We start from the raw sequence: 27,189 nt of genomic DNA, 5'->3' as shown, positions 1-27,189 counted from the left end.
TCATGGAATCACTTGGATTTCTTTTTTGTTTTGTTTTCTTTTGTTTTGGTCTGAAAATTCCAAAACTGTTTTTTCTAAATGGGAACCTAATTCAAAAAAATTTCCTATCTGTAAACATCATGAGAACATCCATCTGAGCAGCGATTTTTTGTATCATAAATGGAACATGACTGAAGGCAATGATCTTCACTTCTAAGGATGAAAATAACCTCTGGATTCGCTGTGGGTTGGACAAGAAGCAATGGATTTAAAATGCACAAAGCAGGGTGTAGAGATCAGGAGAAACCTTTCTAAAGAATAGGGAGCTTGGAAATAGATTGCCGGGAGGGGAGTGACTGATTGCCCCACTCTCAGTGATTTGGGCACCCTGACATACTGGCAGGCTCCAAGCGACACAACCAAAGCCCCAAACACAGCAAACTGATCCCTCTGGCTGCTCAAGCAGTTGCATTTTCTCCGGGGCTGCAGAAATGTTCACTTTCTGGGGGGGGTTGTGCTTCCTAGCATGAAGAGGTGGAACTAAGTGCTTTGTATGGCAGTCAGGCTCCAATCTCTGCAGGTATTCACCCCAAATTTCACATGCCCCTGCTCCCTGTTTTCTAAGGGCAGATGTCTATCAACAGCAAGGTGTTCTGCCAGTACTGTGAAGTAAGCCACTTAGTGTCTAATTATTTAACACTGCACAACTATCTGGTTGCTATTTGTCCTCTGACAGCCCAGGCAGCAGCAATACAACCTATCTGAACGCTCAAGTATGTCTGCATGGAGGGTCACTGTCGAAGAGCGCTGCAAAGGTCAGGGCCTCAGAGGGTGCCAGTGACAAAGAGGAGACTGCGGAGGGACATTTTGGGGTGAAGAGAGTGATGGATAAATCAGCTTGCCAGTGTACATGAAGGTAGGGGTAGGGAAAGCAACTCAGTTGTTGAGATTTTGCCAAAAAAAAAAAAAAAAAAAAGAAAGGGAAGGTGGAGGGAGATGTTCTTGTTATGAGATGTCCGGCACACATCATTGGCACTTTCCTTTGGCATTCTTTAAAACTCCTCTGTCACACTTATGCATTCAGGATGCACAGGAATAGCACATAAAAGCAAAATGAAGTCACGTTAAAATGTCCTAGGATCACACCAGCAATAGCTTTCGTAGCTCTGATGGCCTCAAATCCTTCTCTTGTGTCACACGCTTGCGATGGAAGTGTAACGTGCTGCTTGCCAGGTGTCAGCTTTCAGGAGTATTTGGTATCAGTCTACAATGATTGAAAGGAAAATTAAAGGTGAACTAGAATAATCTGTGCAGCAGAGAGTGTAAATGTGTGAGATAAGAGGAGTTTGACACCAATCCAAGTTGCTTCCTTTCTCTCCTCCCTCTCTGGTTTAGATAAAAACAGAACTTTTCAAAAACGATCTATTACCTTCTTGTAATTTTTCCTCTTCTTGCTCACTGATTCCCCTGTGCACTTTGTTTGATTTTTCCATTAGGAGAAATCTTCGTTTTAAAATAAACAAGCACACTTTGCACTTCTGCCACAGGTCCAGCATTTTTCAGCGGCTTCTTGAACCACCTTTTGAATCAATGGGCGCAGCACCTTAGAGAGAGGGGAAACACATGCCTTTACAACCCAAGACATCTATATCCTAGGTGAAGTGACACAGCCTTCCTCCCTAGGTAGCCCCTATGCCTGTGTATGGAGTTGAACTTTCTAGCTCCAAAGCGTTTTACTCTCAGTTTGCACAGAGGGGCTGAGGAACTGGGAACCAGCCCCCAGCGGCTACTCTCGCCCTGGTCCCTGCTGGGAAACACCCCTTTGGGTTTCCCGCTGACCCACACCAGATGTAGCTAGCACAAGTCCTGCTAGTCAAAACCATGCCCGTGCCAGCAGTGCTAGGCTGGGATTTTCAAAGGAGGAGTTTGGTGTCTGATTCCTGCTGAAAGTACCTGGCAACTGGATACAATGCTCTCTGGCTCTGCTGACAGCCCCATCTCTTGCTAGGTTAGTGGCCTTACTGAGATTATTTCCCTTCCTTTGGTGCAATAGTTTTATAAAAGGTGCAAGAGCACAGCCCATGACAATCCTTCACCAGGTTTGAAATCCAGCTGCTTTTGGTTCAGGTCTTGCTGCATTTGTTAGACTTAAGTAATTTGACAGAGTGGAGATTGTTGGCCTTTGCTCAACCAGTAGGTAAATAAGAGACTGGCTGCTTTTTCTTTTGCCAGGAGTAAAATGACTCATTGACAAAGGGCACAATGCGTTTTCACCTCCATTCATTCCTCCTATTACTCATTTCCGTCGAAACACGAGGATTCCCCCTTTCGATTACCGCTGCAAAGGATGTGCCCTGTCTACAGGTGTACGGTTAAATGGCAGCAGACAAGCAGGCATCAGAAGCTGAAGATGAACTATATGTCATTGCTATCACACCCACAAGTGTTTTAGAAAAACACATGGTGATTAAAGCACTGGCTTTCCCCAGTCCTGCTGCTGACTTTCACATGACCTTGCAACAGGTATACAAATACCTGCATGCCCTGTTTCTCTTTCCATTCGCTCTATGAACACCCAATCTGTCTAACCATTAATTTGTAGGCTTTACCTACATGGTGAATTTCTGCAATTTAAAAACAGCATGAGGGCAGAGGCAAAGCTGCAGTTAAATTAGCGGCACAGGGATATTTTTGGATGGTTGCAGGGAAGCCCCATGCAGTTTGTGCCCCGCTATTTGATCTGTAACCAAATGCTTTCAGACTAGATTTTGGGGGAGCCTATGTGATGACTGCATGTCCATGCTGCTGAGCTCCTTGGCTGGCGGAGACTGGGTACTTGCAAAACTGCTTTTGCCAGTGTCACTTATGATGCCTTGGTCGAGGTCAACATTTGTAAGGAGATGAAATCTCTGATGTACTTAACCGTGCAGGCAGCCCACCACTGAGTACTGACAAAGCATTTCCAGGGAAGATTAAGGTTTAGCTACTCTTTAATTAGGGAACGAGGGAGAATTACAGGTCTGTCTGCCTGCATCCAGGAGCTTTGTAAGGGAGCCCTCGCTCCCCCCTAATGCAGGAACCATTAATAGATGTTTCACAGGATTTTGTCCTGAAGGTAGATTCAGAAGCTATCCCCAAAATAGCAATTAAAGATCTGTTAATGACAACAGATAACCTGAGAGATAGAGAGATTTGTATGAGTTGTTTTTCTCCTGCAAGAGGACTATCTAGAGAGAACTTTCCCCCTCAATAAGCGTTTATCTTGTACTCAAGGCCCACTGGCCAACTCCCCAGCCGGTATCAGTCACATTTGCCGCCCTGGCCCCATCAAAGCTGCAGTGACTGCCACCAGCTCAAGACAGGGCTGTTAGCAGAGCACATTCAGCAGCTTCTCAGTTCCTGGGTATTCAAATGCTCTAAGCAACTATCAGGAGCTCTGGTTTATAGTCGTCCTGTGCCTGAATTCCAACCTCCTTTTTCCATCCTGTGTAAAGTCACTTTGTTTTCCTTTAAACTGGAAGTCACCTCTGCCAAGCCCCATTCTTGATCCTTGTAAGGGGATCAAGAGAGAAGGAAAGGAAGATGCTGCCACTTAAAAAGAAAAATAATTAAAAAAAATATCCCAAACTGATCTAATTGGCTGGGGCTCAGATTCCTAATGTCCACCTACACAAGTCACTTGCCCTTGATGGATTGATTTTATTTACCTATTTATTGGGCAGATGCTTTTGCAGAAATCCAAAGGAGGGCAAGCTACGAAAAGAAAAGCTGTCACTAGAAAATTAGTCATTAACAGCTACATGTCTCCTGGACAAGACAGAGATGCTGCAGCCTCTCTGAAGTTTGCATGTCATTACAGAAGGATGTTGTGCTGTGACAGACACAGGGATTTAAGACAGATCTTTCCCCTGCTCAGGGTCCCCTATGCTTCTGCAGTGTTTATATGGGTTCACTGAGCTATATCAAGCGTTCAGTATCAAATGCACAAAGTACTATCCACATGCATCACCCGTCAAGAAAGATTAACTTTTCACTGCACAGCAGCACAGAAATACTCCCAGGGCAAAGCAGGACTGCCCAGACAAGGATCTTTCTTTTTTTCCACTGTCTTCTCATTAAAACTGTAAGTGGTAGATGGAAACGGCTTACCTAGCACAGAGAGGACTGGCCAAGAGCTAATTTGCTGCAGGAAATGACCCTCTGCATTCCTATTGTGATTCTAGAGAGAACAATGATTTGGCAGCACCTTGAAAGTGCTTAAACTACTTTGCTGAATCAAGTCAGAAGCCAGAATTGGATTAAAAACATAACTGATTTGGAATATAATGTCTTATTATGTTGCACTGTGGCTGCTCCTGAAGGAATGAGCAAAATATCCCATCTCTTTCCCTTCTAAATCCTTGTCAGAGCCAGTCACAACCTCCCAATCCGATATAACCAGCAAGAAGGCCCAGAATTTCCCCAGGGGTCTGGATTTCAGCTGTAATCAGGTTCAGCGCTGTTGACCTTGACAGCGCAAGTCAGTCAGGCCCCAATCCTCCGAAAGACTTAGGCATCAGCTCCTTGTCATTGAGGGTAGAGCGAGGCCTCCCAGTTGCGCTGTGGACCCGTGCCCTGGCATCGTTCTGCCCCAGCATCACCTCCACTGGTCACCACGGTGGCTTCATGTGGTGGCTCAGGTAGGGCTGGTTTGGGGACATACTCATGTTTCTTCGCACGGGCTGTCCCCCTTTAGCACGTTGTAAGTGCTCGCTGGACATGTCACCGCAGAGCATTTTTTTCACTTCTGTGTTTCAAGCGGGCACAGAGCATTACAGCAGCAGTAACCAGGCAGGAGTCTCACCAAGTGACACCAGACAGCACCCCCGCTTTATTTTTAATAAGTCAGCCAATAGCCATGAAGTTCAGGTTCCTAAAACAACCTGGAACAGATAAATTGGCATTAGCTGAATGTTGCAAGTGCTCCAAGAGAAAGCAGCAACATCCTTCCTACAAATGCAGGCCAGACTTGCAGCAGCAACAAAATCAGGAAAGCTGGTGCTGGCTCCAGCTGTGGCCAGCGCTGGCTCGGGGTGATCTGGCTTTCCTGATTCTCGTGCACAGAGAAATGATTACTGAGATCTACATGGCCTTAGCAGACTCAGGCAAGGAGAAATCATTCGCAAGCGCAAAGCTGTTTTGCTGTCTCTGGGCCTACACTCCTCCAAGGAGCTCAATAACAGACTCGGAGGCATTTTCCTCTGGGTGAGATCCATAGTTATACCACATACCTAATCAGCTTATATATTGCCAGCATGTTAATGAAACTAGACCTAAAAGACTAACCAATAATCAATACTAGTATGCATTAATATTAAGTACCAGTGACCTAACACTTACTTGACATGGTTGAGCTCATTTTTCAGTACAATTTTCTTTTGTTACGTGCAACACTCAAGTGGGATGACTTAACCTCACTTTGAAACTCTAGCAACCTTAAAAAGATCGCCTTTTGGTATTATTTTAGTGAAGATTCACTACAAGTAGCCATTAAAACAATTTAACATGTGTCATTTCAGAGCAGAGCTAAAAGAAAAGACACACGAGTTCAAAGACTGAGCTATCGCTGAACGGCTGCATCCACAATTAGTGTGCTTCTTTCCTCAAGCAATACATGAGAGAAGCAATTTTCCAAAGAGAAGGAAAAGCACATTGCGCTGACAGGAGCTACAGAGGGAAGCGAGGAGATGGGGAAGGTTCACTGTTTGATGCCCTTAATCCTATTATCTGTAGAAGCATCAAGAAGTGGGAGTGCAAGAGCTCCCAGAACAGGAACAGAAGAAAAGATTATATTTTCTTCATGCCTTTCCTCAAAAGTTAAACCAGCCTTTTATTTATGTTATAGTGCCAAGACCTGCTTACACAGAAAACACGAATTGCCTGACAGTGATGACAAGCTTAGATACATCACTCATGTGCAATAGAGATGGACATACCAAAACTTTGTTCCCAGCTTCAAAAAAGATCGATGATCTTCAGATACCAGGACAACTAACCAAGGAAGGGTTCCAGATCAGGCTTTCAGATCAGGCTTTTTCTACAGTTAACATCCAAAGTTTATTTTTTCAGAGTCATTTGATACTTAAAATGAGGTCCAGTGTTCAGCCTGGGAAACATGAAATATCTTGGCACTCCATATTATTTTTCAGTTTTATCAAAGGGAAGAGCTCTTCTTTTGTTTGTTTATTCTTCACCTCAAGTAGAGTCAGTTCCTCTCACATGATTGCAATTTAGTAGTTACAAATGTAAAAATTAAAATGCACTTGAAAGGGCAAAGGGAGCATATTTTACTGCACCTGTGATTTTAGCCCAGCACTCCAGGTACATCAGACACAACCACCTGCAATGTTAGACATATACGACCTGCTCATTGTAAGACAGTAACATCCAATATCAATGCACTAACATGGTTTAGCTTGATGTGACTGGTTCTGGACTCAGACACAGAAGTAATGTGATAAGCTTCTTTTCTTCAGCCACGCAGAAACATCCCCCACCAAAAAAAACCTACCATCAAACTTGACTCTTTTTTTTAAGAAAAAGGCAATTTTTCACATTTTAATAGCTTTCATTCCATGTCTTAATAAATGCATGTTTGTTGATTTGTGTAAGCATGATGTAGGATTCTGCAAATGAATGTAATCTGCAACAAGGGGATAGCTAACCACTAGCTAACACTTTTGAATAATGAATCCCTACTGTATCAGATGGACGCTATTCATAATAATTCCTTGCTTTTCTCATTTTGTCGTGTACAGTAGCGATTAATCAATTTGCAGTGTTATGTCACCCGCAACAAATTGCTAGCACCAAGACAAATTTATTGCTTTATGATAAAAGAACTTGTTTAGGTAGAAATAAATTAAATTTGGGGGTTGTTATTTGAGTTTGATGTTTACATATATGACCCATGCAGCACAGGCCAGCAGAGGTAAGGGTATCCAATTATTACTCCAGTGTTTTGAGGATAGTTCAAAGAGATATAAAAGCAAATGGTATGTTTGTACAGCTAACTAGTCCTTGAAGAGAGCGAGTCCTCCTGGGAACCCTCTGTAACATGAATGAGACTCTTCACAAGAATTTGGAGGGATTATCAGGGAACAGAGTCATGTGTTCAATGTTTCTTCCATTTTAAGACAGTTTGATCCACTTTGTTCTTGGGGATCTAGAGGAGAAATGACTCGCAGGACTCTGACAAGTGACATTCTTGCAGCTCTTCTTCTGGGGGTTATGTTGCTTTGTGGAAAAGGATTGAGCAGAAATAGCTTTGCAAAAAAGAGAGGGAGAGACAGAGATCTGGCTGCCAGCGCGGGGGTGCTGCCCTGCAATCCCTCTCCACAGATGACATAAACATGTTGGACTAACAGCGCAGCCGTGATTACAACAGCCAAAGGTTCAGTGCTAAAGCCCAAGCGCTGTTTATTTGCTCTCACTGGTTCAGCTGAACTCAGCCTTCGGGGTAGCTTCCCAAAACGCTCAGCTGAGTTGTCCAGCCTCAGGGGTGCAACTACTGATTTATTTCCAGAAATAAGAATGCCTAATGCACTGTCTTTGTTTTATTTTTGTATTTCCTTCAGCCTTTGACAGGCTCCAATCTTGCGTTAGCTGCTCCTCCACGACTCCCCCCACCTTTCCTCACACTGTGCTCTTTCCACTGCCTCAGAAATCGTTTCGACTCTTTCTCCCTGGGTTAAGTGCCATTGCTACTATTCTTTCATTGCTTATTTCTTCCAGTCGTCACTTTTTCTCATTTCTTGTATTCCTGAGCAGGCATTTTCTGTAGCTCTGGATAGCACCTCTCCCCTCCCCTGCTACTTCCCACTAACCTCCTTGTCAGCCTTTTCCTGAATCATTGCTGGACCATCCCAGAAGATGTTAAACAGAGATAACTCCTTGCCAGAACTGTGAGACTGAAAAAACCCAGTGTGTCAAGCTGTTCGTCCCCTGACACACTCCTGGTTTTCAAGGTGACCCCTATGTCTGGAGAAGACACCCCTCACATCCCTCATCTCCTCTTCTCGGCAGGGGAGGGACGTGTCCTGGAGCTGCGGCTCAGTTTCTTGGAGCATTTTTTAGCTCTGCTCATCTGACCAGGTGCAGAGGGCAGGACTGCTTGCTTCAAAATGAGAAGACTGATTTCTGTATTCTGAATTACTGTGAAAAAAAGGGCTTGAAATCCTCATGCTTGCCCCTCCTGCCTAAGAAACTTGAGGAGCTGATGAACCGGAGGGAGCTCTTCTCTACATTAAAGATTAAAAATGAAATAATTTCCAGAAGAAAATGTTTCTCTGGCCACATTGCTCATGCTGACAACTGCCATCATTCGAACCTGTCAGTACCACAGCGAGAGCGGACGTGAACATATGCAGGTAGGGCTGAGTTGTGGGAGACCATGGTGGATGCACACGCAGAGGCCGACAGAGCTACTCAAGCCCCCCCACCCCCACCCCCACCCCAGGACCCCGCTGCATTTACACTGACCGGGATCAGCCCAGAGAAAAATCCGTAACTAATCTTGATATCTAAAAACTGCAGAAGGCGAATGTCAGAGCTCCCAGCTCTCCCAAACGCCCTCCATTTGTACACCAAGGCATATAACTCCGTGCAAGCATTTGCCCTGTAAAGGGCATACACACAGTTCAGGAATTAGGATGGACAAGGCCTGAGATAACGATACACTCCTAAAATTTAGGTCAAAGCCTATCATTAAATCCAAGTTTGACCAGACTCAGGGAGTTTCTCCAGATTTTTGCTAGCATAACTTTTCTCAAAGGGTCCTAATGTTAGTCGATGACAGCACAGTAATGATCTATTAATTAAGCAGTTCCTATCAACACCCACAGTGCAATTTTATTACCCATGACGGCAACCAGCTTTCGATAGCAATCTGCCCTCAGAATCAGGTGAGGGAGTTTTCATGCTTGCTGAATAGTCATCATCTCTGACAGTATCTTATGAAATCAAAAGCTATTTCATAAAGCTTTCTCACCATCAAATATTCCTGAATCAGGGATTAGAGAAAAAAAATCCCAAATGTCCCAGATTATCTCTTTTTTGCATCTTGCACCTGGTTTGGCTTAATGCATCAGCTCTCACAACATTTAAGGCTGGTGGTTCAAAACCTACCACAGACACAGAGGAAAACAGCCAGCAACAGAGAGCTGGGGGATTGTCTAGATTAATCAAATTTTAGGTATAAAAGAAGGCTAAACATTATTATTAGTTTTAAAATTTGTATTATGGCAGTTTTGCTGTGTTGCAACCCAATCACAGCATCCCTGTGCCGAACACTGTAAGGTGCATGCTTTACACATATATCCCTGTTGCAGTGAGAGGGGTAAATGCAGCATGTGGGTAAACATACCCAAATTAATTTCAAGTAGCTGCCAATCTAGGGTAGCAACTGATTTCAGCGTGAGTGAGCCACCAAGCGCTTAACCGGTGTCCTGGGATGGCCTCAGCAGCCCGAAGCTGAATCCAGCCCTGCTCCCTGAGCGTGACTCCAGCTCGCTGCCTCGGACTTGTCCAACAGCGTAGGCACCTCTGATGATTGTTAGCCATAATTAACTAAAGCAGCAAAATCTGAAGCAGTGAAGAGCATGAAGAAGTTGCCTCGGCCGCGCCACTGACTCAGCCCAGCTCCACGCCGTGCCAGGGAGCAGCTCGCCTACCAGCCAGCGACCACGTTGCAGAGCTGGCTCGGGCTCGTGAGCAGCCCCGTGGGACGTGGTGACGTCTGGAGGTCCAGTCCCGGGACTCCTGCTTGCGTGTGACGAGTGCACGTGCTCCACCCTACCGAAGCCGGCCGACGGTGCTCTGCAGAGCTGGGCCGTACTCAAAGCCTGCTTTACTCAACGTAAGAGCAAAACGTGTGACATTCTGGATGTCTTTTTCTCCTTTAAAAGTTCTATACAAACTTTGCAAGTGTTCAGGCCTACATTTTTAATTGATTTGGTAAAGAAAAAAAGAGAGTAACAATCATTTTTAGATTGAAAAAGCGGGGAAAGAGCACTGAAGTATATAGTTAGAAAATCACAGCTGATTCAGTCAATTAATTGGCAATATGAAGTCCTATAAAATAAGTAAAAAAATATACTTAAAGCTGGGCTATCCTTAGGCACACGAGCACAAGGGGGGAGGGAGCTGTGTTACTTTTGAAGTGAATCAATATTTTGACAAAGCTGATATTTACGCTCGCACATTTCCAACCCTTTGGTGCCCACGTGGGACTTGGCTTCACAAACATGGGTTGCCAAATGCATATTCATTAACCTCACAATTGGCTAATCCAATAAAAGAAAGAAAGAAAGACAAAAGAGAAAGAAAGAAGGAAAGAAAAAAAATCAATGCCCTGGTAGCATGCTTATGGAGTCGTTTATTGTAAACATGATCCAAGCGTCTCATCTCAGCCATGCTACCGAAAGCTTAAAAACCACTGGCATCGCTTCCTCCCGAGTCGAATCCGGCACAAAGAAAGGGCCCTCAGCCCAAGCCAAATGGAAAAAGGGAATTAGTAGGATGTTACTCATTCATTACTGCCACTTTAATCACTTAGAGGTCCAATTATGTATAAATCATTAGTATGAAGTTACTTTATCCAAGACTCTCTATCACACACATGGCTGGATTTGGAAGGCGCTCGGTGACTGGAGGTGGCGCGAGCTGGAAAAGGCAGTCGGAGGCTGGTGCCCCCCCTTCCCCTGTCCCCCTTGCTATGAAGTTGATAAATGAAGGCTGCATTCTAGGTGCAGCAGTAATTTCTGTAGTGCAGTCAAGTGCTAGGTCCCCGGTCCCCGCCGAGCAATGAGGGCACCGTCCCCTTTAATGCCTCAGCCTCCCCCCGGGCTGCCCGAAGGCCGCCCCAGCGCCGGGCACAGCTTCATTTCCATGCGCAAATCCCCAGCGCGGGAACCCTATATTCATTAACGGATCGGAAAGGGGTGGAGGGAATAGAAAAAGCGAGAGGAGAAAGCGGCTCTCATTCCTTCCTGGTTTCTAACCAGTTATTGGCCTAATCTCTCCCAAAGAGCAAACTGGCTTAGGAGGCATTTTAAAGAAATGATGTAATATCATCCTTTAAGATACCTTCCTCTTCCCTTCCTTTTTCTCCCCTTCTTCCCAGGGATGAAATTTCCCCAGCGGCCTAGATCGCTGTCTGGGAAGCATATTTCCTTCTAATCGGTTTTACAGCTCTTTTAAAGTAATATGTCAGATCATTTTCTCCATATACATAGTTAATGAAAGTAACCCTACAAATTCATTTTAAATAGATGGAAGTTGTTATAACCCTGATCTGGAATTTATTACATTCATTACAATCTTGCTGAAGTAGGTAATGTAATGGACTATTACTTTTATTATCTTTTTAATCCCTCAAAATTATTAGGAACTGACTAATATTTGGCATCACCCTGTTAATGTTTAAACAGAAATTGATATCTTCATTCATCTAATAAATGATGAGGTCTTTTTCTGCCGAAGGATGAAAGCTGGTGACTTTTTTTCAACCTCAACTAAGCCAAAAGATTTCTAAGTAAAATCATAAACTGACAATGTAATATTCTTATTAAATCAGCTCTTTTAGCAGGTTGTGAGAACATTTTGTAGGGTAATTTTCATGGCTCCTGACTGTCCGAGAAAGTCTGGACCCCATCGGTTTCTGAGAGGGATGGATCGAGATTTTACTCCACCAATCAGCCCCTCACCCTGGCTTTTTGCCTCCTGACCAACAGAAGAAAAGTATCTCATAAAAACTTCCCCTCTGTCCCAGTGAAGACAAACTCTTTTAGTAGCTGTGTGACAAGAGCAGAACTGTTCAAGATTTTCCCCAGATGCATTAAATTGGCGCCCCAAAACTTTCACGTCCTGGCAGAGGTCCCTCTGCTCAGCGTTCAGTCGCGTCTCCTTCATACCTGCAAGGGTGAAATTAGTCCCACCTTATTTCATGACACATATTGCCAAAAATACAAGCTCTCCCTTCTGCTCTCCCTCGCTCTCGGTAGTTACGACTGTGCTTTCACTGGCTGAATTTCTTTTCAGACTGAAGCAACAGGCCACACGTTCCCTCAGCCTTTCCAGCCGTTGAAGAGTCTTTTGGGGGCTGTTGCGCCGCGGCAGACGTGCGTATGAGCACGCAGGAGAAGTCGGCCGAGGTCCACGGGTGCCTGCACGCATGTGCCCTTCCGTGGGGGTCCCACGCATGGGGCCGCCGCGACCCACAGCGCGGGCGCAGCCTGGCACCGTCCCCGAGCTCGCGTGGGCCCGGCGCGGTCAATCGGAAACAGTACGGACCGCGTTAAAGCGCTCCGCTGCCAAATCAGTTGAAATCTCGCCAGACTTTCGTACACAACAATGTTCTTGAGAGAAAGCTTCCTGGTGCTCAAGTGGCTATCAGCAGTCAGCTGCAGGCTCCAAGTTAAAAAGTGCAATAGCAGGATTTTGCTGTTTTCCAAGTCCCCAACCAATATCGCTGGTAACCGGTGGCAGTTTTAGCACCGACTCTGGCAGGAGCAGGATTCAGCCCTACTGAAATGCTCTTTTTCCACACAGAATCTATCACCTGGACTTCATTTATAGCTAAAGTGCTGTGCTATACCGACGGGTATATTGGCTACACTTTTCAAAGACACCTAAATGATGAAATTCCATTTTTGGAAGTTATTTAGATAAAGACTGTAATGATGCAAATAAGTTCCTGAAAGGATTTGCAAAAGCACCTCAATTTTATTTTAAATTGGTGATGATGAAGGTGCTTTTGAACCTGACATAAAATACCTGTTTGTGCTTGTGCATAGCTTTCTGCATCTTTAAAAAAAGGGGATCGAAGTCACATCTAAAATTGCACTAACAAATCTGGCCCTTTGGCACTTCCAGAAATGTTACCCAGAGTGCAATCTTTGAATACATCCAAGCTATGTTTTAACACTTTTAATCTGTACCTCACCTTACAAGTGCTATTAATATTCATTATAGATTAAGGCCAAAATGAAGATAAAAAAGAAGTCTTTACATTTTCTTTTGAGTTAAAACTGAATTTTGCAGCACAGTGAAAATGGAAGACAAGAAAAGTTTCTTTGGACAGTAGCCCTAAACACCCATTACTTTACTGACTTATATATATATTTATATATATTAAAACTCCTTTTTTATTACTATACAGGTGACAAAATGCAGATAGTTCATAGCATGATAAAAGAACCACAAAGGAGACTCACAGCATGGTTTGTTTTTAATTGAGATGAAAAATGAAAAATATAAAAAAATGAGAAAGCAAAACATTTTCTGCAAATTGACCCAGCAAAATGAATATAAAATAATACGTATTCACAGAAGTAAAGATCCCCAAGACAAAATACAAAAGATGAATATTAGCTTCCAGGGAATGTTAGCAGAAAGGACCTGCTTGTGCTGCTTTGAAAGAAGCTTTGGAAATCACACAGAAATAACCAAACTGCAGGATTTTACCTGCAGTATTCATACACCCTGATGCCAGTGTGTACCCGGTGTTTTGAGAGTGGATGGCGCTGGCGATGCAGCTGGGCTCTCTCTACTGGTCGCGATGGCCTCCTGCCAATTTGCACCAGCTAAGGATCTGTTACGAACATAATCACGTTTTGTCCTCAAATGTTCTCTCAAAGATCAATTACCATTTTAATCTTGTAAAACTGAACCTGATGCAGGTACCTGACCAGAATATTCACTGAACCATACCGGTGCTGTTAACCACGACCTGTTTTTAGATCATAGACCAGACATCCACAAAAAGACATGGCAAAAAGATGCTCTTTGCTGGGGCTTCTGAAATCCTAAAGACATTTAAAAAGGATATTGCTTTTTTGTCCCCCCACCAGTTTTAAAAAAACAAACAAACAAATAGATTTGGTAGCGGGCTCACAGAAAAACAAGTCTTCCAGTTGCACATTAGAACCGACACTTTCTGGTCTTGCATTAATGCTGCCCATGCTTTATGATCTGCCGCTGAGACAGACTAAAAGGCGCAGAGGAAAAGAATCCCTTTTTTTGTATTCCAAATGCTGCTTTAATAAGACTGAAAGTCTCTCTCTTTCTCTCCTTATAGCCCTACAGCAAATAAATGGAGGTGTCAGCCCAACACCCTTGTAGGTTTAAACTGAATGGAAGTGTCCTTTTGAAAAGCTTGTTCTGTCTGACAGTCCTGAATGTGCTCCTACTGCAGTTCCTTTGAACACCCATCTTTTCTGTGTTGGTGCTCTGCTGACATGGCTTTTCGTTTAGTTAAAGATTAACAGAATGCTACAGAATGACAGGACTTTGTGATAACTTAATTGCACGAAACATAGTTGTTCCTATGCAAATCGGAGTATAATTGGGCACTAAGAAATTACTCTCCCTGTATAAAGATGGCAAAGTGGATTTTGGACACATACATGGAAAAATAATCTATTACCTTTTATTATACTTGAAAAACATAGTTCACAGTTTTTATGATGAGTGTTAGACATGCATTTAATGACATGAAAGTATTTGATTAAGTACATTACATATAAAGTCTGAAAGCTCTAAAGCCTCCTTATTTTAAGTATAGTTTAACTGGTGACATTGAAATCAGCATAACAACGTGTGAGCCCTGCAACACATTCATAAATCACAAATCGTAACGGATGTACCTTTCAAAGGTGCCAGGGTACTTACAAGCCGGAGGGCATGGCAGAAGCTCTTCTAAATGAGATAACAGAGGAAGCTCCCTGAAACCGTATTTTTGTTATAATTAGGCTTTTGTTATGGTAAGTGTGGAATTATAGCATCATCTAAACAAATATCATAAGCCAGATAGAAAGACGGTATTATAATCACAGCAGGGGCCCGTTCCAGGGCAATTGCTGTTTACCCAGAGTAAAGGTCTGTGCTAAAGAGCGAATTGTAAAAAACAAGGTTAGCAAAGAAAGTGATGTGCAATGACCACAGAATTGGGTAATGCTATTTACCAAACTGCCTGAGACTCTACCTTTAACAATAGCCAGGGCTCATAAACCAAAGTACATGAGCTAAGCCCTGCCTCGTTCCTGAAGGGTGCAATTACAGCACATCAGCCTCAGCTCTGCCCCAGCTTCGCCGCAGACTCCCAGCACTTTTGGACTGCTTAAGCACGACGGAATGGAAATGGTATTGGAACAGAAAGAGCCTCCTGAAATGAACTGCACGCACTCCGTTGTGTTGGCATGATTGATACTGGAGCATGTAGGTGTAATGAAACTGATGCTGTCCCTTCTGCACCTGTGATTTATTGAGTACAAATTTAAGATGAGAAAAGGCCCCATACCAGGAGCTGCATCTTCCCCCTCAAAGAGGGTATGGTCATCCATCACCAGCCATTGCAAAAGGCCCAATAGTGAGCGGCTCATCAGATGAGCCAATAGTCTCTTTGTTGGGATTCCTAACAAGTGTTGGATCAGCAAAAGTCTATTTAGGCTGGTGGACCTTTCAGGACCAATTTGTAGTGGGTCACTGATTCTGCTAGTGTATTATCTTCTTTACTACTAGTACCAGTTGGGCAAGCAGCAAAGATTAATGATTTTAGCTGCTGACTGTTTGTGGCAATCTACTGCTTCTGGACCAAAGATTAAGATTTTTTTGTGCTTTACTAGAAAGGACACACCTTTTATCCAGGCCTCGTTTTTATTTGCTGAGTTCTGTACAAATAATAATAATAAAAAAATAATGGGCACCTCAGCTGCCATTTTAATGGCAATAAAAAGGATTTTTGCTGGTGTATAGCACAACAGGAGAGATTTTTGCAAGGGAATAATAAAACTCAAAGCTGAGAATAAGTTTCATTCTCACTGGGCTAGAGAATATGGCACAGCACAGCTCTTTTCCCCATCCCACTCAATGCACGGTGCTGGGGAGATGCAATGATGCCCCTCCTCCTCTTTGAGAGGGAACGAAGGAAATGGGGCTCTGTACAGCCAGAGTTCATTTTCTGGATTGACCTTTCGTTATTTTCCAAAGCAGAAATTCCCATCGTAATAGGCTTATTCAGCAACAGTGCAAAACACCTTGAGACCTGTTCCCAGGAGCCTGAATCCATGCTGGGGCCCCTTGGGCTGGAGGGCTTTGGGGGAGTCCACCTCCGAGCAGCTTCAGCCACTTTGCAAGAGGTTTGGGAGCCAATTTCTCCATAAGCGAATTTAGAACCAACGGCTCTGCGGCGTATCCCCCCCAAGGCTATAAAACCTGGCAGTGTTCTTTGCAGGGGAGTAGAACAACATGGGAGCCCTGACCGATATTCCAAGAAAGCAAACTAAGGAGGGGAGAGGTCTGGTTGAACTTCCCTTTTCAGGGATGTGAGCTGCCATAGCAGGACACTGGGCACTTCTAGAGGGAAATGCCACCGACTCCTTATAAAAGGACTAAACCTGGTACTGCTCAGCTCCTTGGGGCCAGAAGAAGGGACAAACCGCTCCTGAAGAAATTAGAAATAGAAATACAAGACAAATAAGTAATTCTGCTGTTGGAAAGAAGGATGGGCAAAACCAGCAGGATGCAAGAACCCCAAGGTGCAGCACTTGTTCGAGTTTTCATTATTGCTATTATTTTCATTATCGCCAATAATAGTGCAATGCGCTGAGACTTCCCAGAGGCTGAGAAGGAGGTTGCAGCTGTGTCATAGGCAAAGGCTAGGCTGGCAGAAAACATGAGCAAGGAGCAGTGTGAAAATGGTGCAGAAACCAATGCAATTCCTGCAAGGAGCCTGGCAGAAATGAATCTCTGCGAAGGGCTTCAAATGTAGATAGGCAAGGGCTCAGGGCTGTGCTCAGGGCAATCCTGTATGCTCCGGCGACTTTCACATCCCCTGTTCAGCTAAAGGCATTGCACAGCAGTGTTTCCAAAGGAAAGCACAAGATTTCACCTCCATCAAAAAACAGGACAAAGCATCCAAGCGTGTGAAAAATGCGCTCATCAAGGATCTAATTTTTAAAGGGAAGAGTTCTATAAATGACCTAATAAAAAAGTGATCTAATTGCTTCCACAACTGCTTCCAAAATTACCAGGGCCTTTTCTCCTCGCTTGTCATTGTCTGTGGAGTCATAAATCACAACCCGGGAGATCACTCAGCCCTTGACAATTTGCAGCCATGCTACCAAGTCTCATATTCGGCTGGGCCGAGATCACTGACAAGCTGTTACTTAAATAGTTGACAGGTTCAAAATAGCACAAGCTACAAGGATACCATCAAGTAAAGAGCTTTTAATTTATTTTTTTACACTCTTATCTCCTACTCTTCTTGTGAGTGCTATCAGGAAACATGGGTACTCCAGTGGAGGTGTTACAAAATCTCTTCATGATATCTAACAGGAATATGAGTTTTTCTCTGTGCTGTTTCTTGAAATGCCGCTGCACACAGTTGCACTTAGCGCCTGCAGTGTTTGTAACCCAGGCACTGCAATTCTGTAAGGCATTAAAAGTCTCCCATTTTAAAGGGGATCAGTCATGTATTCATAAAAGTCTCCCACATGTTACATGCAGCACATCTTCCCACTTCAATTGCTGAAACAGTCTTGCATCAAAAATGAAAAACGCAGGAAGCTGAAATTTTAGGAAAACTGTCGACCTTTGGGAAAAGGGAACAGCAACGTTTGCATCTCTCACCTGCTTGTTTTTTGGTGGCCATCCCTCAGGATGTGCCTGTGGTGGCACTGGCATGCTGGCAGCCTGACTGGCTCCCTGGGGATGAGGCGCTGGGGCCAGGGGTCCGCTGATTAGGAAAAACAGGGAAAGTTACCCGTCCAGTTTAGCTGCCTGAGCAGCGTGACGGAAAAGCAAAATAAACAGCATTACCGGCAACAAAGACACAGCGATGACATATATATTTTAAAATCCAGCTAGTGAAACAACAGTAGCTTTTTCTCAAATTTTATCCTCCGGATGACAAACACCCTTCTGTCTTTTGTTCCCCCAACAAAATTGAGCTTGCCCGTTTTACAGCTGTATTGCATTGCATGGTCAGCGTTACAGACATGTTTTCACATTGCTCAGTGAACCTGGGCCGTATTTTAAACACACAAGCACAGAAACCAGGGTGCATCTGGCCCTTTGAAACACAACACTGGAGTCTCTCTCCTTTGCTCGTATGAATGGCAGAAAATGTCTTTCCCAGTCTGCTTCACAAATAATCCGACAATTTGTAAAGTTCAAACTCATTCCTCCAGACACTTTCTTGGCTTTAATGCTGTTAAACAAAGAATTTGATACTAGATAATAAAGCTGAACTCAAAACTTCTGACAAACTCCCTTGTCAGTTCTTCTTTTCAGCATAGTCATCCCACCTGTTGTAGCTTCTTTCTTTAAGGAAGTTCTCCCATATCTAGGGAACGTAATAAAACCAGCTTCCACAGTGAATCATCTGAACGTGACCTACCCTTTGCTCGGAAGGAACAAATACCTGCCGGGAAAGTAGGGGCTTAGAAACCAGCTTTCCTGGCCCATCCAAGAGATACAAGGAAATGAATTTAGTAAGTGGGCATCAGCACGGGGAGAAGCAGCACTACGGTGAAGCTCTGAAGCAGCTGTACCAGGAACAGAATGGGGAATTATCTGTGGCAGCAGTCGAAGTCGTGCAAATTAGGACTTTAATTTCAGAGAACAAGTGAGAAGAGTGATTTAAAAAAAAAAAAGAAAAAAGAGCTTGTAGTAACCTCATAGGGAAATGTTTATTTTTTTCTCAATCAAAGGGCAAAAACACAGGTCAGATTTTCTCATGCCACAGAAAGCTGGGGCCTGGTTCAAGGGAAAGATGGCGAGTCACAGCCAGCGCAGGCGAATGCTTCGGACCCTCGGTGTTCAGACTGTAGCGGGCAGAGAAAGCTGCCCCTTTGCAAGCTGCCGGGTCAGGAGCAACCTGTGCTTTATCAGCGCCGGAATGGGGGCAGCTCCTGGCTTTGGGACATGCTGCACAGAGGACAGCAGGGAACGGTGCAGATCACTGCCATCCTGGGAGGACATGTCTTTTCTAGGTGTCCTTTATCTGATTTGGGCCCAGATGTTTTCATGACAACTCAGAGTGCTAAGAGATGACGCAGGTGGGCTGTGCTAGGTAGGTGTCAAGCACTGACCTTGAAATCTTTCTGAACCTTGGCTGGGAAATCAAGCCAAGCCAACTCTTCATGGCCATGAAGGGGGAGGCTATGCTTATGAGAGAGCTACATGCCACAGGGCACTTCCCTGTGCCAGGCCTGACAGGGGTGCAGGAATGCTACTTGGCTATGGGTAAATGCTACTTGGCTTTGGAACAGGTTCCTCTGTAGATACGCACCCCTTGGCTTAGTGCACATTTTGCAAAAAATGGCCCAAATGCTGAGATCCTTTGCAAACTGGGCAGAACAGTAACAACTAGAGACTTTCCTTCCATTCCACTCTAAGCAGAGCTTTATTGCATCCAAGTTCAGACTTGGATACAGCTTTTCCCCTGCTGAATTCAAAGGCAAAGTGCACAGCTGGCCTAGGCTCCAGCCTTCTGTATACAAAATCGACCTGCCTTAAAGGAAGATCGTATCTCTGCTGATGACACTCAATAGCTAGAGCAGAACAAAAGGGCATCACATGTGGTGCAGCTGGTCAGAAATTGCTCAGTGAGACACCACTAGACACAGAGCAGAGCCAAGCTGCAGAGTGCTATGGTCTCTTTGCACAGAAACTTTATGGAACACGTAGGGCAACATGGCCCAAAGCAATGTGTCAGCTTTAGACCCAAATAGAGACTTGGCCCCTGTGTAAGGGGAGTGCAGGACCAAGACTGAATGAACATAAAAGCACCAGCTGCAGAGAGCTGCTTTCTAAATTACCTTCATGCAAAAGAACAAAATACTGGAGGATATATTCACCTTCATTTAAGTATTTATATGGTTGTAGAGTGATATCCTAGCTCTTCTACAGGAGACTTTTACCCAGTTAAACAGGCACAGAGAGGCAAAGTGACATGACCAAGGCCCCACAGGAAAACTGCAGCAGTGCAATAAAACTCCTTTTCTCCAATTCCATCAGGTGCTCAGACTGCTGGAGAATCCTTCTTATTGAAACTTATAGCAGTTTCAATGGTTTAATCATAGCAAAATGCTGGGGCAAAAATGTGTTTCTCTTCCTCTCCATTCCCCCCCAGCAAATGTATCTTCCAGCCCTTTCAGCAGGGAAGGTTAGTCCTTCGCTGAAGTCCCTTGAATAAAGAGAAGCTTCTAGGGAACACATTGAGCAAATGGGTTATTTTGAAAGGACAAGTTAGTGCTATAATTTGCCTTCACAATGTGTTCTGCACTCTAATTACAAATGCAAACACAGTAATTGAGAACAGCATCATAAAACTCAAGAGGAAGCCGTAAGTGATATAATACATGGACATGTTTACCCCTTGATGCAGCAGGATGCCTCTATGATGTTTTCCCCATGTTTAAACAGGGTGGAGATTTGCTTTTCTTTCATAGAGTTAATTCCATGACAGCGATTCTTCCCTCAACCTCCCCGCTCCCAGGCCCCGGTCAATTAAAATGCAGCTTTCCAAAAACATTTTCTCTCTTTTCAGCTCAGAAAAATCTCATTCTCTTTTGAAAGATAAGAAACGGTTAATTAAAGGTAGCTCAAAGAGAAGCAAACAGGGGAGACCCTAGTGTGTTCTCTACCTGGTGACCTCCCATTCTTGCCTGCAACAAGTAACTCAACAGGGAGAAATGCAGAAAGGATCTGGCGGATGCTCTAATGCTCCCTTGTCTAAACTGTTCTTGGGCTGATTTGTCCCTGTCAATGGTCCTCAGGAGAGAGGGTCTCCATGCAGTTTTCCTCCAGGTACATCTGTCCGGACAGTGCAGGCAAGTGGTGGCTCTGGATCCACTCCACCCATTTAATCAACTCTACCAGGTGCTGAGGTATGGAGAAGAGTTCAAAGCTCCAGCTTTTTCCCAGTAGAAGAAGGGCAAGTAATTTAGGTCCTTCCTCCCAAATCTTCTGAAGGAAAAGATTAAAAGAGGAGAAAGAGTTCAGTCCTTCTGTGATGCTGGGATTCAGAAAGGTAAAGTGGGCACCAGATCCTGACCTTTCTCGGGGAGGGGACTGGTACTAGACTTGGTGGTGGTATCTTTTGTGGGAGACCCCATTGCTGCACACCAGAGCAAATGTGCTGGAAGGCTTTCCATCTCCCACCAGAGACAGGATGCACCCGTGAAGGCTCCCATGTGCTCATGGGAAGTCTGGCAACTTCATCTGATACCATTCAAAGCTGTAGAAGAGCCTATGAATGTCAAATCAAGTCAGACAAGCTGCTCACAGGCTGTTTGAGTTTTCTGCACAGCTGGAGAGCAGGAGGATCTACAGTATCCTGCAGAAAATGCTGTTTGCAGCTGGTGGGCACTGTTCCACATGCCAGGTTTCATTGACTTCCCTTTTCACCTGCTGCTACCTGTTCCCATCCCTCCTCCCCTGTCATCCCACAGGTGACGCTCCCCAGCCTCCTCCACCATGTTACACCGTCCAGCTGACTGAGATTTTGAAGATGAAGTTGTCTTTGGTAGGACCACCTGATTTCTGATAACCAAAAAAGAGCAACAGGAAAAGAAGAGGACATGGATTTTTTTACTGAGGGGTATCTTGTTGCACATCTCACCAAGATCCAAGTGTGAGGTGGCAGAGAAAGAAGTAAATGACCCAGAACCTTTGTAACTTTACAACGCTTCAACCTCTTTACTTGTTCCCAGTATCTACTGCTTTACTTTCCATAGTCCACCTGCTGGAAGCCTGCAGCTCTCCCCAGGGTGGGCTGGGTGGAGGGATCCATATCTGCACCACCTCCTGTCCTCTCCTTGGCCAGCATGGCCTGCTTCTCCTTCCTTCGTCAGCTAAACCGTGGCCCTGCTCCAGCAGAGATTTCAAAAACCCAGGCACAGGCTATGCGCCTCAGAAGGCCTCCTGGGCACAATAACAAGAACAGAAGAAAAGTAGAAAAATAAATGTAAGAACAGCCTTGGCCTCTGGGGGCTTCCTCTGAGAGCATGGATGGCAGGGAGGTGTGTGCAGGAGCGATGCTCAGCCCTTCAGGAGGTGCCGCAGGAGGAGCCGTGGGACTGGCAGAGAAGTCAGATAATGGCATGGACAAATAACCTGACGTGGGATCCAGGCTGAGTTTGTACAGACTAGGTCCTACAAGCTCACCTAAGCTTAACAGCTGCTAAATAAGATGACAAATCATGTGATTCAAGCCAGAACAGTATCACATCCCTTTTTAGATCAATGAAGACGTGTGTCCTATCTACGGCTCGCTCTCACTTGCATGTGCACACACCCCATCTCTTTAGATTTGCTGAAAGCTGCTATGGCTTGATTTTCAGCGGTGCTGAGTGCCTACAACTCATCATGACAGGCTATATATCAAATCCATCACCTCCTGGGAAACCTGATTACCCTAGTGGAAACACTTATTTCAGGCTTCTAACTGGTTCCTACTGGTTTCAGAGAGCCAGCTAGGTTTTGGCATAGAAGTGTCAACAGATCACTTGATTTGGGCTATACCAGTCTTTCAGGAGAAATTAATCCAAGTGCATGAAAACCAGAGAAGGAATCTACTGAAATGTCTATCAAGATATTAATTAAGAGAAAAAAAATCTATTTTAAAACATTGAACCAATAAAAATAGCTCACACTTGGCTGGTTAGAACTGTTCATCAGGTGACTTGCTGCTGAACAGATGTCTCCAGCTGGGAATTCTTGGATGAAATTCTCTATCCTCTCCTTTTTTAAAAAACAGTTATTAAAGAAGTACATTAGAGGTTTGAAGCATGTGTTAATTCAAGCCAGAAAAACAAAACAAAGCAGAAACCACACATACATTGCCAAGAGAGAGGTTGCTGAGGTGTAATCACAGCTTTAAAGGGTGAAGTTCCTTATCTGGATGTTAGAAGGATGAAAACACAGTTATTAAAATGCCTGGAAATACAGAGTTAAGATTGAATATAAACAGGGCACTCATACTGAAAGCATGAGGATTCATAGAGAAGGCTATCCAGACGAATATAAACTTGCCTTTCATAATGCTCACAAAATGCACAAAGTGGTAGTTTATTGCATATATGTAGCTTAGCTCACAGCAATCAGAAAAAAAAAGTATTTTGTTTTTTTTTTCAATTGCAGTGGGTATAAATATATATTTTAAAAATTAAATTAATGCTTGGAATTATTGTTTAGCCAAATACTCTGGTTACAAGAGGGAATAACTGAATCTGACATAGCCTGGTATACACTGGTTGTTGGAGGAGCTGTTAATTTTCTACCTTGCAGTGTATATGCTGGACATTTTGGTATGTATTTTGCCTTCACCAGCATGTGAGATGTTGATCACACCAGAGGAAAACAAGCAGAAATTATCTCCTTTGGCATAGCAAATTCAACTTGCCACATAGGATTGCACCAAAATAGACATAGAAATGAGGCAACCTTCAGGGACCATGCTTCGTTTTCACAGCAGCCCGCACTCACCTCACACTGACTCCCTCCCCGCTGCATTTTTCTGCTCGCCCTCTCTCCAGCTGGGGAGATGCAGTCACAATTTATGGGATCGCAGAATGACCCATGCAGCAACTGGCCAATTTGGCTGGAGATCATTTTGCTTAGGAAACAGGGGGTGAGGATTTGTAGCAACGCTGTGCTGTGGGCTCTCCGGTACAAATGAATTTAACAATTCTGCGGAGACGCGCCGAAGGCAAACGGTTACACAGAATCTGCAGCCTGCCCCAGGGACAGCAAGCAACTTGGCAAGCCCTCCACGGGTCCCAGCCAAGTCGCATTAGATCCACTCCCCGCTGACCGTCCGTAGGATCCTTGCAGCAGCCAATGAAGGGAAACATCTCCAACTTTTCCAGGGCCTGGAGGCCTAGCAAGATTTAAGCTGGGAGGTGTTCGCAAAGTGCAGCAGCCTCACAGACACACATGCTAAAATGCAGCGTTATTTACCAGGGAGAAAATGGCAAGCTGCATTATAAGCCAAGCATATCGTTTGGGCAAACTGAGCAAAGTTTACACCCTGATTTTGAAAGCATCCAGTCTGGGGCTGGTCAAGGCTGTGAGTCTGTTTATATGTAAAAGAAACAAAGATTGGGATCCTTTTTCTTTCCCCTGTCTTGGTAACAGCTGAGTAAGTATTCCTCAGACTAAAAAAGAGGCCAGACAAAAGCATTTCCCCAAAATCCTTCCCTTTCTTTGTTTCTCTCCTTTTTCTTCCTTATATTTAGGATATTAAAGTGTTTGGGGAGGAAGGCGGAGGCTTTCAAAAGCCACCTTATTTCCAGTTCTGCTCATCCTTATCTCTCAGAAGTGCACAAAAGGTCTTTAATTTCTCTGAATAACAGCTTTCAAGTGAATACCTTCTGCTAGAACCTCCTCACTTTTCTTTTGCACCTGGATCTATATGGAAGGGCTAGTGTAGGAAAAGAGCTGAGTTTCCTTAGGTGAACAGAGCGCTGCACTCCCATGGGGCACAATAAACCTGATCCTTCCTCCTCTGATCAACGAGAGCACGGAAGCCGCAAAACTGACCAGTACATCAAAAAGGAGCTTGAAAAATACTTTGAGCAAAAAATGCTAACTGTGCATCCTTCTCCTGTAAGTGCACAGATATTAAATCAGGAAACAGTACAGAACAACCACAAACACATATATACAGTGGCTGTCAAAACAGAAACAAAACTAAATCCCTAATGGGGACTAAAGGTGCAAAGAGCAAAAAGAAGAATATATAGTATGGGCTTTATGATTATATTTAAATCCTTATGCAGCAAATGCTGGAAAGGGAATTCCAAAAATTTTCTATATATAAGCATTTTTTTGGATTCAGGACTTTGTGCAACGAAAAGGAATTACAAATCAGTCTGAATGAAAGCACAGATCCCAGTGGGTGTCAGAGCATGCATTTGGACTCATGTCTGTAATGCTAGTCTCCTGATGCTGCAAGGGGCACGAGATGCATTCAGCTCTGCTATGAGTAGCCTTTTTGATGCCTTGACTGTTGAACCTGCAGCAACACTGGCCTTTCTTGAAAGCATGCTTGTATGGCCCTAGATTGTCTCAAGCATGACTGAGGCCAGATCTTCCTTCTCTCCTTCTTGACCATCTGAAGGTCTGATAATCATGAATGTCTCATGCTGAGCCCCTTGGAAAAAAAGCAGGGAATACACTGGGGGCTGATCTTTTCTTGAAAAAGGGGTGGAGGGAAGGCGCTGACCTTTCCTTGAAGATCTCCTGGCAGCTGATGACTTTATGACATTGGGCATAGATCTGGATCGCTTTGCCTTTCTTCCCGACACCCTCCTTTTCTACATCTCTTTCAAGGATGCTAAAAAACCTCCGGAAGATCACTTTTCCCACGCAGCCTCTCTGTGATCGCGAAGAAGCAGATAAGCATGCAAGAAAATTCCTCTAGTAAGATGTGGCCCAAATTCTGAAGCATTTGAGAAACCTCTGAATGACATGAAATGATATTCCAAGATATGGCTGCAATTATTACAGTTCTTCAGCTTCTATTGGCTACTTCAGACCTGAGAGGCTTATTCTGATCTCTCAGAAAAGTTTAGGTGTTGTTTATTAGCTAAATGCTCCTACAAGGGCTCAAATCTAGGACTCAGCATGCCAAGGTTCAAATGAGAAGCAGGGGCTCAGCCGCGTTCAGCGGGAAAGCCCCCCCTAGCAAAGTTTGAACAGGGTATTCCGGCGTTTCTCATAACCTGTGTGTGCTTCTGGATCGAGTATTTCTGATAGAAACATTTTTTACTATGGTAGCAAGGGGAATATTAGTGACAGCACACACGTGTTTTGGGGTGGGGGTGGGGGCTTTGATAAGACTGTAGAGTTTGGAAATGATGAGAAAGGGACAAATTCCCCTGAAAACAAATCCGGATCGACCCATTCGAGGCAGCGGGTGGTGATGGTGGGGAGGCTAAGGTGAAAGAAATGACCGAAAGGAGAATGTTTCCACTCCCCGCCTGCCTCCCTGCCAAAGACCCTTCAGCGGATGTTGTGCAGGGGGGTGAAACGTTGCTACTTCGTCCCGAAGACACCCCCTTCCCCCTCCCCACCGTGCAGCGACAACCCGGACCAGCCGCACCGGGTGCCGGGCAGGAGCCGCACGCCTCCCTGCAAGGGCGCTCGCAGGCGGCAGGCGGCAGCGAGCCCCGCGCCCCGCTCCCGGAGCCGGGGCCCCCCCGGGCCGGGCCCCCGCGCCCCGCAGGGCAGCACCGCGGTGCCGAGCGCCGCCCCGGGGGGCTGGGCGGCCCCCGCGCCCCGCTGCGCGGCTCCCCGCTCCGGCGCGGCCCCTGCGCGCCGCTGCCCCGGGCCGCCGCGGAACCCCCGCGGCCCCCTCTGCGCCGGCCCCGCCGCAGCCCTGTCGCCTGCCGGGCTCATTCCGCCCTGTGTAAAAGGGGAGGAAGAGCGGCGGGGGCGTGTGCTCGCCCGGGCTGCGGGCAGCAGAGGTCTCCTCGGGGTGATGGGCTGAGGGCGGGTGCGCAAAGGTGCGCGCCTGGCAGCACTCGGTCCGCAGTTGACTGCGACGTGCAGGCGACACGTCGCTGAGCCGGGAAACCAGCCCAGACCCCGCGCCGACGAAGTCGCGGTTTCCGCTGGCCGGTTGCGTCCAGACGAACGCCCTAAACCGCGCTTTGCTGCGGGCTCTGCGCGCCCGGGTGCGCTGCAGCGCGCCTTGTTTCGCGGGACCCGCCGCGCCCGCACAGCCCCCCTCCCCAGACCGGGGCTCGGTGCTGGGCGCTGCGAAGCCTCGGGGAAGAGAAACACCCGCACAGAACCTACCCTGCCGACGTGCCGCTCCACTGCCTTCTCACAGATGCACCTGTGAAAACGGGTCTAAAGTTAGTACGGGGATTTGCCTCGCTCTCAAGCGGCTCAGGCTAAAATCAGGAGAGATCCAGTTAACCCAGGACAGCACAATAGCTTATTTTATACTGCAAAGCCGCTGTGCAGACTTTGCCCAAAGAATGTTGCGCGCTTTACTTTGACAATCCCAGCAGAAAAGCGAGGGAGACAGAGAGAGAGAGGGGAAACAAAGACTTACGATTACCACCAGTAATTTAATCCTAAATTCGTGGGCCATCCCCATCAGCCCGAACAAGCAAACATCAACACTTTTCTTTCTCATGCACATGTATCTGCGAT

General features: G+C 45.3%; 1 long non-coding RNA gene across 1 annotated transcript; it reads right to left on the bottom strand.

Annotated features, from left to right (window-relative positions):
• Positions 1-928: 928 nt before the first annotated feature.
• On the bottom strand, positions 929-27,189 carry LOC135330102 (uncharacterized). Its single transcript, XR_010391870.1, has 4 exons — positions 27,089-27,189; positions 26,827-26,866; positions 1,409-1,582; positions 929-1,243 (listed from the first exon to the last, which is right to left on the bottom strand). It is a non-coding gene; the product is annotated as an uncharacterized LOC135330102 (long non-coding RNA).

This window comes from Dromaius novaehollandiae, chromosome 16 (genome assembly GCF_036370855.1).
Source record: "Dromaius novaehollandiae isolate bDroNov1 chromosome 16, bDroNov1.hap1, whole genome shotgun sequence".
Lineage (NCBI taxonomy): Eukaryota > Metazoa > Chordata > Aves > Casuariiformes > Dromaiidae > Dromaius > Dromaius novaehollandiae.
The sequence above is the reverse complement of the archived record's forward strand: the minus strand, read 5'-3'. Positions and strand labels throughout refer to the sequence as shown.